This window comes from Salvelinus fontinalis, chromosome 4 (assembly GCF_029448725.1).
Source record: "Salvelinus fontinalis isolate EN_2023a chromosome 4, ASM2944872v1, whole genome shotgun sequence".
In the NCBI taxonomy this organism is placed as follows: Eukaryota; Metazoa; Chordata; class Actinopteri; order Salmoniformes; family Salmonidae; genus Salvelinus; species Salvelinus fontinalis.
The window spans coordinates 74,560,271-74,574,798 of NC_074668.1; positions in this window are offsets into that span (position 1 = coordinate 74,560,271).

A 14,528-nucleotide genomic window follows, 5' to 3' on the forward strand; every position below is an offset into this window, starting at 1 on the left:
GATCTCTGCATGTGTGGTTCCGACCGTGAAGCATTGAGGGGGTGGTGTGATGGTGCTTTTCTGGTGACACTGTCTGTGATTTATTTAGAATTTAAGGCACACTTAACCAGCATGGCTACCACAGCATTCTGCAGCGATATGCCATTCCATCCCATCTGGTTTGCGCTTAGTGTGACTATAATTTGTTTTTCAACAGGACAATGACCCAACACACCTCTGGGCTGTGTAAGGGCTATTTGACCAAGGAGAGTGATGGAGTGCTGAATCAGATGACCTGGCCTCCACAATCAACCGACGTCAAACAAATTTGTATTTGTATTTATTATGGATCCCCATTAGCTGCTGCCAACGCAGCAGCTACTCTTCCTGGGGTCCAGCAAAATTAAGGCAGTTTATACAATTTTAAAAACATTACAATACATTCACAGATTTCACAACACACTGTGTGCCCTCAGGCCCCTACTCCACCACTACCACATATATACAGTACTAAATCCATGTGTATGTATAATGCACATGTTATTGTGTTTGTGTGTATGCATGTGTCTGTGCCAATTGAGATGGTTTGGGATGAGTTGGACTGCAAAGTGAAGGAAAAGCAGCCAACAAGTGCTCAAAATATGTGGGAACTCCTTCAAGACTGTTTGAAAAGCATTCCTCATGAAGCTGGTTAAGAGAATGCCAAGCGTGTGCAAAGCTGTCATCAAGGCAAAGGGTGGCTACTTTTAGGAATCTAAAATCTAAAATATATTTTTACACTTATTTAGTTACTACATGATTCCATATGTTTTATTTCATAGTTGCGGTCTCTTCACTATTATTCTACAATGTAGAAAATAGTAAAAATAAAGAAAAACCCTGGAACTTATTTTTTATTCAGGCCCTATTCACCCATTATTCATGAATAGGTTGTTGAATAGGTTGTTCAAAGCATATTCAATTGTAAAATTTCCTCTATTATGAAGGGTGTACTGCAGGGTCCGATTTAGGGACAAGTTCTCTTTACTATTTATATAAATAATATTGGTCTATTAAATCCTGTAATATTCATCTGTATGCAGATGATACGGTTATGTATGCCATTGCACCAACTGTTGACCAAGCTGTTAGAGGTGCAATGCGATTTTGTTTCATTACAGAAGGCCCTTGTTGATTTAAAACGTGTACTTAATGCGGGCAAAACTAAATATTTGTTGTTCTATAATTCAGGCAAAAATGTCACCAATGGACTACATTTTTTACTCATTGGATGGTTCTCTCATCGAGCGGGTTCCATCCTATAAATATCTGGGAGTTTGGATTGATAAAGATCTAACTCTTGAAAAACATACGGAAGAGCTAGTTATAAAGCTAAAATTTAAAGTGGGCTTCTTTTTTAGAAATAGATATTTCCTCGCTCTAAACAGCAGGAAGCTGTCACGATCGTTGTATGAATAAGTGGACCAAGGCGCAGCGTGAGTAGAGTTCCACATTTTTATTATAGTGAAACTTCCCAAAACAACAAAGAATATACGAACGTGCAATACGTAGCGCACATAGGCACTAATACGAAACAAAACAATATCCCACATTGTAGGTGGGGAAAAAGGACAAACTAAGTACGATCCCCAATTAGAGGCAACGATTATCAGCTGCCTCTAATTGGGAACCATACACACCAACATAGAAACACAATACCTAGAACCCCCCTAGTCACACCCTTTGTACAATCAACACAGCAGATTGTACAATCAACTTTCCTGCCAGTTTCTGACTATGGTGGCACCATTTATCAAAATGCAGCAGACACGCCATTCGTTTTATCACTGGTGAGAGTTTTAATACTCACCACCACATCCTGTATCAAAAGGTTGGCCTGTCCTCATCAAAGTCACGTAGATCAATGAATTATCAATCATATTTTTTGTTTACAAAGCCCTACTACACAAGTTTCCAACTAACCTAAATTTGGTGCTAATGTATAAAATAATGTGATTTTTTCTCAGGTTTTTGCCTGCCTGATGAGTTCTGTTATACTCACAGACATCATTCAAACAGTTTTAGAAACGTCAGAGTGTTTTCTATCCAAATATACTAATAATATGCATATTTTAGCTTTTATGGCTTTGTAGCAGGCCGTTTACTCTGGGCATGCTTTTCATCCGGACGTGAAAAGACTGCGCCCTACCCCAAAGAAGTTAAGACATAAGGAAGTGGATGGCTGCAAATGTTCTACTTTTGAACTCAGACAAAACAGAGACACTTGTTCTAGGTCCCAAGAAACAAAGAGTTCTTCAATTAATCTTGATGATTGTACAGTCGTCTCAAAGAAAACTGTGAAGGACCTCTGCGTTACTCTGGACCCTGATCTCTCTTTTGACGAACATATCAAGACTGTTTCAAGGACAGCTTTTTTACATCTACGTAACATTGCAAAAATCAGAAACTTTCTGTCCAAAAAATGATGCAGAAAAATAAATACATGCTTTTGTCACTTCTAGGTTAGACTACTGCAATGATCTACTTTCCGGCTACCCGGATAAAGCACTAAATAAACTTCAGTTAGTACTAAACACGGCTGCTAGAATCTTGACTCCAGTGCTAGCCTCTCTACACTGGCTTCCTGTTAAGGCAAGGGCTGATTTCAAGGTTTTACTGCGAACCTACAAAGCATTACATGGGCTTGCTCCTACCTATCTTTCCAATTTGGTCCTGCCGTACATACCTACACGTACGCTACGGTCACAAGACGCAGGCCTCCTAACTGTCCCTAGAATTTCTAAGCAAACAGCTGGAGGCAGGGCTTTCTCCTATAGAGCTCCATTTTTATGGAATGGTCTGCCTACCCATGTGAGAGACGCAGACTCGGTCTCAACCTTTAAGTCTTTATTGAAGACTCATCTCTTCAGTAGGTCATATGATTGAGTGTAGTCTGGCCCAAGAGTGGGAAGGTGAACGGAAAGGCACTGGAGCAACGAACCGCCCTTGCTGTCTCTGCCTGGCCGGTTCCTCTCTCTCCACTGGGATTCTCTGCCTCTAACCCTATTACAGGGGCTGAGTCACTGGCTTACTGGTGCTCTTCCATGCCATCCCTAGGAGGGGTGCGTCACTTGAGTGGGTTGAGTCATGCACGTGATCTTCCTGTCTAGGTTGGTGTCCCCCCTTGGGTTATGCCATGGCGGAGATCTTTGTGGGCTATACTCAGCCTTGTCTTAGGATGGTAAGTTGGTGGTTGAAGATATCCCTCTAGTGGTGTGGGGGCTGTGCTTTGGCAAAGTGGGTGGGGTTAAATCCTGCCTGTTTGGCCCTGTCCGGGGGTATCGTCGGATGGGGCCACAGTGTCTCCTGACCCCTCCTGTCTCAGCCTCCAGTATTTATGATGCAGTAGTTTATGTGTCAGGGGGATAGGGTCAGTCTGTTATATTTTATTCTCGCCAAGACCAGTATGTAGTGGATCTAATTTGAGGTGTTTATTTTATGCTTGCTACAGTTGAAGTCGGAAGTTTACATACACCTTAGCCAAATACATTTAAACTCAGTTTTCACAATTCCTGACATTTAATCCTTGTAAAAAGTCCCTGTCTTAGGTCAGTTAGGATCACCACTTTATTTAAAAAATGTCAGAATAATAGAACTAAGAATTATTTATTTACACTTTTATTTCTTTCATCACATTCCCAGTGGGTCAGAAGTTTACACACACTCAATTAGTATTTGGTAGCATTGCCTTTAAATTGTTTAACTTGGGTCAAACATTTCGGGTAGCCTTCCACAAGCTTCCCACAAGAAGTTGGGTGAATTTTGGCCCCTTCCTCCTGACAGAGCTGGTGTAACTGAGTCAGGTTTGTAGGCCTCCTTGCTCGCACACGCTTTTCAGTTCTGCCCACACATGTTCTATAGGATTGAGGTCAGGGCTTTGTGATGGCCACTCAAATACCTTGACTTTGTTGTCCTTAAGCCATTTTGCCACAACTTTGGAAGTATGCTTGGGGTCATTGTCGATTTGGAAGACCCATTTGCGACCAAGCTTTAACTTCCTGACTGATGTCTTGAGATGTTGCTTCAATATATCCACATAATTTTCCTACCTCATGGTGCAATCTATTTTGTGAAATGCACCAGTCCCTCCAGCAGCAAAGCACCCCCACAACATGATGCTGCCACCCCCGTGCTTCATGGTTGGGATGGTGTTCTTCGGCTTGCAAGCATCCCCCTTTATCCCCCAAGCATAACGATGGTCATTATGCCCAAACAGTTCTATTTTTGTTTCATCAGACCAGACGCCATTTCTCTAAAAAGTACAATCTTTGTCCCCATGTGCAGTTGCAAACCAGAGTCTAGCTTTTTCATGGCGGTTTTGGAGCAGTGGCTTCTTCCTTGCTGAGCAGCCTTTCAGGTTATGTTGATATAGGACTCGTTTTACTGTGGATATAGATATTATTGTACCTGTTTCCTCCAGCATCTTCACAAGGTCCTTTGGTGTTGTTCTGGGATTGATTTGCAGTTTTCGCACCAAAGAACGTTAATCTCTAGAAGACAGAATGCGTCTCCTTCCTGAGCGGTATGACGGGTGCGTGGTCCCATGGTGTTTATACTTGTGTTCCATTGTTTGTACAGATGAACGTGGTACCTTCAGCCATTTGGAAATTGCTTCCAAGGATGAACCAGACTTGTGGAGGACTACAATTGTTTTTCTGAGGTCTTGGCTGATTTCTTTTGATTTTCCCATGATGTCAAGCAAAGAGGCACTGAGTTTGAAGGTAGGCCTTGAAATACATCCACAGGTACACCTCCAATTGACTCAAATTATGTCAATTAGCCTATCAGAAGATTCTAAAGCCATTACATAATTTTCTGGAATTTTCCAAGCTGTTTAAAGGCACAGTCTACTTAGTGTATGTAAACTTCTGACCCACTGGAATTGTGATACAGTGAGTTATAAGTGAAATAATCTCTGTAAACAATTGTTGGAAAAATGACTTGTGTCATGCACAAAGTAGATGTCCTAACCGACTTGCTAAAACTATAGTTTGTTAACAAGAAATTTGTGGAGTGGTTGAAAAACGAGTTTTAATGACTCCAACATAAGTGTATGTAAACTTCCGACTTCAACTGTAGGTTAGGTTAGCGAAACCATAACCCTAAATTAAAACAAAAAAAGCTAACGTTTGTTTTCATACATTTTTATGATACAGACAATTTTGACCCTCGTAGCGGGCCCCGGACTGGGGACCCTCGTAGCGGGCCCCGGACTGGGCACCCTCGTTGCGGGCCCAGGACGGGGCACCCTCGTTGCGGACCCCGGACTGGGCACCCTCGTTGCAGGCCCCAGACTGGGCACCCTCGCTGGAGGCTCCAGACCGGAGGCTGTCGCTGGAGGCTACGGACTGGAGAACGTCGCTGGAGGCTCCGGACTGGAGAATGTCGCTGAAGGCTCCGGACTGGAGAATGTCGCTGGAGGCTCAGGACTGGAGACCGTTGCTGGAGGCTCCGGACTGGAGGCCTTCGTTCCATGACTCCTCACTAGAGGCTTCGTGCCATGGATCATCACTGGAGGCTTCTTGCCATGGATCATCACTGTAGGCTTCGTGCCATGGATCATCACTGGAGGCTTCGTGCCATGGATCATCACTGGAGACTTCTTGCCATGGATCATCACTGGAGGCTTCGTGCCATGGATCATAACTGGAGGCTTCTTGCCATGGATCATCACTGGAGGCTTCGTGCCATGGATCATAACTGGAGGCTTCTTGCCATGGATCATCACTGGAGGCTTCTTGCCATGGATCATCACTGGAGTGGAGAGACACACAGGAGGCCTGGTTCATGGAGCAGGCACAACCCCTTCTGGCTGGATACCCACTTCAGCCCGGCACGTTCGAGGCGCTGACACAGGACGCACTGGGTTGTGCAGGCGTGTCTCACCTTGCGCAGAGCCGGCGCAGGATACACTGGACCGTGGAGGCGTACCGGAGGTCTGGACGCAGAGCTAGCACAAATCGTCCTGGCTGGATACCCCGTGTAGCCCGGCAAGCTGGAACAGGCCGCACTGGGCTGTGCTGACAAACCGGGGACACCATGCGTAGAGCTGGCGCAGGACAACCCGGGCCGAGGAGACGCACTGGAGGCCAGATGCGCTGAGCCGGCACCATCCGTCCTGGCTGGATGCCCACTCTAGCCCGGCCGATGTGAGGAGCTGGAATATAGCACACCGGGTTATGAGTGTGCACTAGGGACACCGCGCGCTTTACCGCATAACACGGTGCCTGGGTCACTCTCTCCCCACGGCAAGCACGGGGAGTTGGCTCAGGTCTATAACCTGACTCTGCCAAAATCCCCGTGGGCCCCCCCCCCCCCCCCCCCCCCCCCCAAAAAAAACAATTCTGGGGCTACCTCTCGTGCACGCCTCTTTGAGCCAACTTCTCGTAGCGTCGCCGCTCCGCCTTAGCTGCTTCCAGCTCCTCTTTAGGACGGCGATATTCTCCCGCCTGTGCCCAGGGTCCCTTCCTCGCATGTCCACGAATCCTGAACACGCTTCTCCTCCTTTTTTCCACGCTGCTTGGTCCGTTTCTGGTGGGAAGTTCTGTCACGGCTGTCGTAAGAAGAGGACCAAGGTGCAGCGTGGTTGGGGTACATACTTTTAATAGTAGATGTTGCCAAAAACAATAACCAATACCAAAACAAACCGTGAAGCTTAAGGCAATGTGCCATTAAACAAAGTTAACTTCCCACAAAGACAGGTAAAAAAAAGGGCTACCTAAGTATGGTTCTCAATCAGAGACAACGATAGACAGCTGCCTCTGATTGAGAACCACACCCGGCCAAACACAAAGAAATAGAAAACATAGAAATAAAGAAAGTAGAATGCCCACCCTAGTCACATGGCGTGACAGGGCCAAATACTTTTTCATGGCACTCTACACTGTCATAAAAATACTAATTTGATGTAATTTTACAGAGACCATGTGTAGATGTAGAGGATTTTAATTTGGCTATTTAGCGACATACCGTAACTACGCATTACGGACCGATGTGGCTGCAGTGATGGTTGCATAACTAGTGTAGGTCTAATTGTAACTAGTGCAGGTCTAATTGCGTAATAACACTCCTGGAAATGTTGGCTACCTTTTCTAGTTCTTTGCAGAGACAGCGATTTTGACAGTAACAGGAAAGAAAGTAAACAAATTTGTATTGAAAGCTCTAGCTATGATCTCCAAGTTCAGTTGAGTAGGGTATTGAATGATGTTGTCAAAAGCAGCAGTTTTGTTTCTAAGTAAGGTTTTTGTGTAGCAGATGCACAGAACTTTAGCAGGTTTAGAAAACGGGGAAAGGATCAACAGGACGCCATGCCACTAAGTAAAGAAGTATATATACAGTACCAGTCAAAAGTTTGGACACACCTACTCCAGTTCCAATTCCAGTTTTTCTTTATTTTTAATATTTTCCACATTGTAGAATAATAGTGAAGACATCAACACTATGAAATAACACATTCATTTTTTTTATTTAACCTTTATTTAACCAGGTAGGCCAGCTGAGAACAAGTTCTCATTTACAACTGCGACCTGGCCAAGATAAAGCAAAGCAGTGCGACACAAACAACAACCCAGAGTTACACATGGAATAAACAAACGTACAGTCAATAACACAATAGAACATTCTATATACAGTGTGTGCAAATGAAGTAAGATTAGGGAGGTAATTGGGAGGTAACCAGCATGGCTACCACAGCATTCTGCAGAGATACGCCATCCCACCTGGTTTGTGCTTAGTGGGACTATCATTTGTTTTTCAAAAGGACAATGACCCAAAACACAAATTGCCAACTTTTGTGTCGTATTTGGGACAGAAGACTAAGGTTGTCGGCAAAGTCTGGGTGAGCGACCATATCATTCTAGTCTTGTCTCCTCTAACTGTTTCAGACATGATCCACTCTATTGCCATAAGGAAGAACAGGGGGGCAGGGGTTTACCAGAGGGTTAAATGTCACTAGGTATGTTTTTTTATTTGATCCTGTCACAGAGACAGAGCTTTCCCCTGGTAGGACATGCTTGCCTTTTTTTGTGTGACTGTCAAACAGAAAGTGTGGGCCAACTTATCAACACAAACTCTGTGACAAAAGGTTACTTACTTTACTGCCTTTCCAATCATTTCCTTCTTCTACTATGAAAAATGTTATGTAAAAATTATTGATGTAGTGCTCACATGCCCAATTACAGAGCGGCCTACAGTACAATTATCTACATTGCACTTGCATCCAATTACAGCAGCTGTGGTCATATTGTTATTCTCCCAGAGTAATGGGGCATGGCTTTGAAAACAATGTATGAAGGAAGAAAGAAAACAGAAAGCATCTAATTTTTTGATTAGACCACAAATCCTTTTAAATAGAATTTGTTTTGATAACAGGAATGTGTAGATCCCTACCAACGTATTCAGTTCATCTGGATGAGGTGGTTCATGGTGGTTGTGTGAAGAGTAACTTTGCCTGAAGACTTGTGTTAGCTCCCAGGGTGAATGCCTAGGCTTTAGCTCGGCGGGGTTACAGTCTTGTGGCATGCGAGACAGCCGGGTTTGAACCTATTTGTTGACATTGGTGCCATGCCTCAGATCGGTCTTTGCAAGAAGACCCTCAAAGGGGGTAAAGTTGAATGAAGATGGTTTGGTAAGACATGCTTGTGCATTGCCTGAGAGTTGAAGACTTGTGATACATCCTGAGCTAATGCCTACAATTCAGCTTAGTGAGCTAACACAGTCTTGTAGTGTGCAGGAAACCCGGGTTCGAACTCAGTCAGTCACATGTACATAACCATAAGTATTCAGTAAACACAAAGTTTACTCACACTGTACTTTCAATATCTTTTTTTATTTCTGTGCCTTTACAACCATATGCCTATTTATTTTGGGTTGGAAGGAAAATTGTTCTCAGTGTGTCTCAACTATCAACAGTGGATGCTCCATAACCATTGCATTTTTTAAGAAAGTGAAAGGGAAACATTGCAGTCAAATTGTCTGTGGCTTATGACTTCTGCCTTTTGTCACATTGCATCAACAAAAAGAGCTTTTTGGTGGCCAACAGATGGAAAATGACAATGGGAAATGTCTTCCGTTCCCCACAAAAACATTAAACATGCCGATCGATAGTGACGTCGGAGGTGGGGTGTGTGCGTGCATGTGAGCGAGAAGAAGTGATCAATGGCGTTTCCCTCTCCCATCTAACGCACAGCAGCAGATGGGGAGGAGGTGTGGGCTAGTGGGATGAGTCACGAGCATAATGAACTCGCCTGTTGTGCCATTGAATACAAAAAATAAAAACAACAAAAATACAAACTGCAAAGTCTGCTGGCCTTTAACCAACATTTTTTATAAGACAACATCTCATGGCACAGTAGGAACTGTAAAATGACACACACACAAACACTATCACAGACAATCTACACACACATTCTTTAGTTCTATTATTTGTATATTGTTGTATTTAATATTTGACTGTTCTTGTCGTGTTTTGGTTTGTTTTTGTGTGGACCCCAGGAAGAAAAGTAGCTGCTTCGGCAAAATCTAATGGGGATAAGAATAAACTAAATGTTTCAAAACCAAAAAGGGTAAGCATATGCTACTGAAAGGCAAACTAGTTATTAGACAAGAGACAAAATTGACAAATTCTACAGCACAACGGCAGAGTCATGTCTTAAGTGCAAAACTAACATTATAAACTGTGTGGTTTGAGCCCTGAATGCTGATTGACTGACAGCCGTGATATATCAAACCGTATACCATGGGTATGACAAAACATGTATTTTTACTGCTCTAATTACGTTGGTAACCAGTTTATAATAGCAATAAGGCTTAAATGACATAGGGAATGCTATAAAATCCAAAAGTTATGGGCGGAGTTAGAAAGTTGGCTGTCAGAAGTATTACAATGTAAATGTACTTTTAATCCGCTTGTCTGTATATGTCAAGACATGGCATTTGATGGTGCAGTAAGATACCCAATGGGTTGTGCGATACTTTTCTCATTATGCTCTATTATCTACGTTGTTTAATCGTGTGTGGGCGACGGAGAGAAACAAAATGGTGCCGTTTGAGGACATGTGATGGAGAATGATACGGGTGCTGGACATGGGTGTGTGAGCAGGTGGGGCTAGGCAGGGTGATGTTGTGGATGTTTGTGTGAGTCTGTATGTTGTTGTTTGTAAGTTGAGTTTTTTTATTGTTAAAAATAAAATCGTACAAAAAAAAAGTTCAAAGAAAATCTAGTGTTCAATTGGGGCAAGCAGGGGATCCAATCTTAACAACTCTACCTCTGCTCAAGCCTCCTAAATCCCTAGAACTGTGGCCATAGAAGCAACAATGCTGATCATGCCTAGGTGATGTGGATTGCTAAAGAAGTAAGTCGAATATGATAATAAACAGTGTAGGCTTACTAGGCTATGTGCCAGTATTGGAATCAGAGTTAGATAAGGAGGAATCCACCTATGAGCATCAATTAATATTATTTTAAAATGCCTTCTAATACAGTACTAACTTGAAGCTAGTAAACCTGTTAATGTAATCACAGCACAACCCACTCCAGTCTAGACACCAATCCTCATGATGTCTCCTAGCCCAGTCTAGGATAACAAGGACTGCCTCTGGGCATGAACAGATAATCTATTACATTTTTAATCCATGCTTTAGATGTATGATGGGAAGATCACCACCATGACTGCTCATTGAGGATTAGGCGTGTGAACACATGGGACCTTTCAAGCTTCGGGGCACCAAATACAGTCACATTTTTGGGGGAATGGTAAAATGTTTTCAGTGAAAACTACATCGACTAAAACCAGATATAAACTACGTAGAAAATAAAATATACCTATATATTTTTTAATAAGATGATCTTTGAGAACTATCAATCACCAACAACAAAAAAGACACAGTCAAGGAGAATCAAAAATGTATGCATTCAGGAGTATTTTTGTCATGGCAGGATTTTGATATAATGTTTGAGTCACTCCGAGAGCATAAGCCATGCCAAAATGGAAAGCCCCCCAACTTGTGCCATATCACGAGGATACCTGGATCACCTATTGAGGTGATAAAGGAGCTGAAAAGGAAACTGGAGTAGGACTTTAAAACTGCAATTTTTTTCTCCATGCCCCAAGAAATTGGCTTAAAAAAGAAATAAAAATTGGCAAAAAATTCTGGACGGCGGCCGCACCATTGGCCACGCCGACTGCCCCCCCCCCATTCACCCACAACCTAAGCCTCGTTTTGCTCCAGAAAAAAACCCTGCCTATGTGTTAAACAACATGTGACCAATGGAAATATATCCTACTACGAGAAGGAGCACGCAATGCAACAAGTCTACCAGATCCAGCAGTGTCATTGGAGGGTATATTCATTTGTTTATCCACAACTCTCCTCCTGTGATGTACTTTTAGAGCATGGCGTCTGTTTTGAAAAAGAAAACGAGAAAACGCCTCAAATATGAATGCCTCGTGTAACATCTACAGAGGCCATCATTTTATGTGATCCTTCCCCTTTAAGCAACCTGCCATCTCGGCAACCAGACGGACCAAACAACTCCCTGAAGGATTTGGCTATAATGGGCTTGGCATTTGCAATGATGATTGACACAGAAGATGGAGCGAGTCATTCGCATACATACAGAGGGGTGTCTGTAGTGCTCTAGCCAAGTCTGCCTGGACCAAGACATCCTGGATCAGGCAGGAGGGGAATAGGACCAGAATAAAACATCACAAAGCCAGGTCATACTTTCTTTCCAGGTGAAGCTAGGGGAGTAACTATGTCCAAGTAACAATGCTGTTGCTGGTGTTCATTTTAGATCAGGGGTGTCAAACATACGGCCCGAGGCCCGGATCCCGCCCACGAAGGTGTCAAACCCGGCCTGCGAGTGGTTGGGGAAACAAACTCAAAAATATAAACACAACATGTAAAGTGTTGGTCTAATGTTACAAGAGCTGAAATAAAATACCCCAGAAATGTTCTATGTACAAAAAACATATTTCTCTCAAATGTTGTTCACATCTGTTAGTGAGCATTTCTCCTTTGCCAAGATAATCCATCCACCTAACAGGTGTGGTATATAAATAAGCTGATTAAACGGCATGATCATTACACAACTGCACCTTGTGCTGGGGCCAATAAAAAGCCACTCTAAAATGTGCAGTTTTGTCACACAAGACAATGCCACTGTTGTCTCAAGTTTTGAGGGAGCGTGCAATTGGCATGCTGACTCCAGGAATGTCTACCAGAGCTGTTGCCAGAGAATGTTATGTTAATTTCTCTACCATAAGCTGCTTTCAATGTCGTTTTAGAGAAATTGGCAATCTGTCCAACCGGCCTCACAACCGCAGACATGGCATAGTGTGGGTGAGCGGTTTGCTGATGTCAACGTTGTGAACAGAGTGCCCCATGGTGGTGGGGTTATAGTATAGGCTGGCATAAGCTACGGACAACTAACACAATTGCATTTTATTGATGGCAATTTGAATGCACAGAGATACGGTGACAAGATCCTGAGGCCCATTGTTGTGCCATTCATTCAGCATGATAACGCACAGCCCCATGTTGCAAGGATCTGTACACAATTCCATGAAGCTGAAAATGTCCCAATTCTTCCATGGCCTGCATACTCACTAAACATGTCCCCATTTGAGCATGTTTGGGATGCTCTGGATCGACGTGTACGACAACATGTTCCAGTTCCCGCCAATATCCAGCATCTTCGCACAGCCATTGAAGATGAGTGGGACAACATTCCACAGGCCACAATCAACAGCCTGATCAACTCTATGCGAAGGAGATGTGTCGTGCAGCATGAGGCAAATGGTGGTCACACCAGATACTGACTGGTTTTCTGATCCATGCCCCTAACTTTTTTTTAAGGTATCTGTGACCAACAGATGCATATTAATATTCCCAGTCATGTGAAATTAAGGCCTAATGAATTAATTTCATTTGACTGATTTCTTTATATGAACTGTAACTCAGTAACATTTTTTAAATTGTTGCATGTTGAGTTTATATTTTTGTTCAGTATACTTTAAAAAGACTATAACCAAATCAAACTGTGTAGAAATGATAATGGACCTACATTTATACAGTTTCTTGACTGTCCAGCTCACTAATAATCACCGGAATTAAAGCTGCACAGTCGAAGAGTATAGAAATGCTCAAAAACAAAAAAGTTTTGACAGCGAGGAAATATAACCAATATTCAGTGCGGCCCCCCCAGACCCCGTTGAATATCGAAGGCGGGCCCCGGGACAAAATTAGTTTGACAACCCTGTCTTAGATGAACATATGTTAATGATGAGGTTGTAATCTGATTTGACAAGGCAGGAGGAAAGGTAAAGCAATCATAACAGGTGAGACATGCATCTTGAACCTTAGCCTTGTGAATGAATGATCGTCAATATCTTGTTGCATGCATATCCACTAATTAAGGGATGTAATATCTGCCTTTTTCAGCAGAGGGAACAGGAGAGTCAGGAGTGCCCCAAGTGTTGCAGTTGGGCATTGAAACTACAAGGCAGTGGTACTGTAGTTTGCAGGGCAGTTGGGGATTGAAACTACAAGGCAGTGGTACTGTAGTTTGCAGGGCAGTTGGGCATTGAAACTACAAGGCAGTGGTACTGTAGTTTGCAGGGCAGTTGGGCATTGAAACTACAAGGCAGTGGTACTGTAGTTTGCAGGGCAGTTGGGCATTGAAACTACAAGGCAGTGGTACTGTAGTTTGCAGGGCAGTTGGACATTGAAACTACAAGGCAGTGGTACTGTAGTTTGCAGGGCAGTTGGGGATTGAAACTACAAGGCAGTGGTACTGTAGTTTGCAGGGCAGTTGGGCATTGAAACTACAAGGCAGTGGTACTGTAGTTTGCAGGGCAGTTGGGATTTGAAACTACAAAGCAGTGGTACTGTAGTTTGCAGGGCAGTTGGGCATTGAAACTACAAGGCAGTGGTACTGTAGTTTGCAGGGCAGTTGGGTATTGAAACTACAAGGCAGTGGTACTGTAGTTTACAGGGCAGTTGGGCATTGAAACTACAAGGCAGTGGTACTGTAGTTTGCAGGGCAGTTGGGTATTGAAACTACAAAGCAGTGGTACTGCTAAAGGGTAAAGTTACACAATAACCTATATGAAAATCCTTCAGGGATGCCCTTGCATTTTATAAAATGGTTTTACATACTGAGTTCATTAGTGATTTAGTTCATGCAGACATATGACAGTCTCTGACTTATTGGAAAAAAAGGCCACATCTCGATAATCTTCCTCTTCAGTTCATTAGGAAAAGGGGACCGGAACCTGAGAGATGGCAGAAGACAAAAATCCTACTTGTGACTCCCCAGCCCGGGTCAGTTACAGTGAGGGATCTAAAATGTCATTGAGGGGAGTTTTTAAATATCTTGTTACACTAACAGACAGACCATTAGGGAGACCGATCCACTGATACAGGATCGCTTTCCTTGTCGCATCTGTTGCCATGACAGGGATGGGGGAGTGGGTTTGCATTTCCCCGTCACTCAAAGTTCAGAGCAA